This window comes from Periplaneta americana, chromosome 7, assembly GCF_040183065.1.
Source record: "Periplaneta americana isolate PAMFEO1 chromosome 7, P.americana_PAMFEO1_priV1, whole genome shotgun sequence".
Classification (NCBI taxonomy): Eukaryota; Metazoa; Arthropoda; class Insecta; order Blattodea; family Blattidae; genus Periplaneta; species Periplaneta americana.
In genome coordinates, this window is record NC_091123.1 from 17816598 (window position 1) to 17818513 (window position 1916).

Below are 1916 nucleotides of genomic sequence, written 5' to 3' on the forward strand. Positions count from 1 at the left end.
TATTTGAAACTGCTGTGCATCGACTGGAGTGGTTTGTAATTATATATATAGGCCTATATATATATATTTTTTTTTGACGTCCAGACCAGCGCAGTTTCAAATGTTGGCAAACAAAGAAACAAATGCTAGGGACGCGATAAAATTAAACAAATGCTAGGGACGCGATAAAATTAAACAAATGCTAGGGACGCGATAAAATTGTGCGATAAGCAGCCATGATTGGTCGAAATACGTCCTTTCGTACCGTTTTATTGGTCAAAAGTATTATGACGTAGTAAGAGTGTAATAGTCATCATAATACATTGCTCTCTTAAAATGACTAAACATATTGGGAATCAAATCAATGGCTTTCCTAAAACACGCCATGAAATGTTTCATATAAAACAATTTTTATCTCGAAAAGAAAGCATAAACGAATAAAATTGTATTAAACTTTTTTTATTGAAATATCTCAAAGAAAACCCCCTGAAATTAATGACATTACTTACGGTTTACCCTATGTATATAGGTATGTAGATGTATATACATATTTTTTGCAGTGAAATTTATTTCTGCGTAAAACGACTCATTTTCAGAAATATCGCTTCACGCTTTAATCCAACTGGCAGTGCAAGTCTTGGTCAAAGAAGCTGATCATACAGACAACACACTCATGTCGGATCAGATATCATTATTTGATAAGGCTATGTTCCGGAGACAATTGAAGATTTACATTATGATTAGAGCAGACGTTGCTACTATCATATTATTGATAGAAGCTTATACATCGCAGTATCATTGTTTTGTGTTTATTGTGTGGGAATATCACAAACAAGCGCATTCCTAGAGTTGGTAAATTTGTCGACCTGAAGTAACAACGTATTCCACAAAATAAGAAATAACTCTCAACTATTAGGAAGAGAACTTACGTTCATATTACATTTACTTTCTTGACAAACAGTATTTCAGAAGTAAGTTATTTGATTTTGGGTTGAACTTCGTGAACTTATATTATACAGAGTGTTAAGTAATATTCAGAGTGCTGCATTGGAGTTAAATCGCTCGCTTGAAGTCGGTCGAATGTCGCACGCTCGAGTGAGATAAGATCGGTCGTGATACGCTCGTAATAAATAGAAGTACAGTACAAGGTCATCTCACCGACATGTCTTATCTTGTATGGAAGGCGACAGATAAGATACACATGTTTTGCTCACACGGTAAAAATAAGGCTTTATTTTCTGCGTTTATGACAAACGTTTAATGGAACGTACCAAAACAGTAACATGAAGTTATAAATAAAATAGTATGAAAAACTTCGATATACAGTTATTATTGCTAATTAATAATTATTCAATATTTTATTTACCACATATATAATATGATGGGTCCATACATAGTGTTCCGCCTATATACTGCGACAAAGTAGAAACGTTTTACAAAATATTATTGATATACAGAGGTGTGAAAATTATTAGAATAATCTTAATTTTAAAGGTTTTTTAATAGTTCCTTCACAAATATTAATTGAATTGATGAATATTGGTATATATTACTATACTGATGTAGGATATATTTACTACTAACAATGCCGGAAAGCATTGTTGTACATTGGTATTTTTCTTATTTTACAATTGTTATGGGAATTCAGAAATTATTATATTATGTAGGCGGAATTGGAAACATAAAAAATTATATGCACAAAACAGATGTATACGTTCATTTGAACCTTCACAACAATGTAAACTCAAAGAACAATTTGTTTAAAGCATTTCTTAATTAATTTTTTATGTTTCCAATTCCGCCAACATAATATAATAATTTCTGAATTCCCATAACAATTGTAAAATAAGAAAAATACCAATGTACAACAATGCTTTCCGGCATTGTTAGTAGTAAATATATCCTACATCAGTATAGTAATATTATATACCAATATT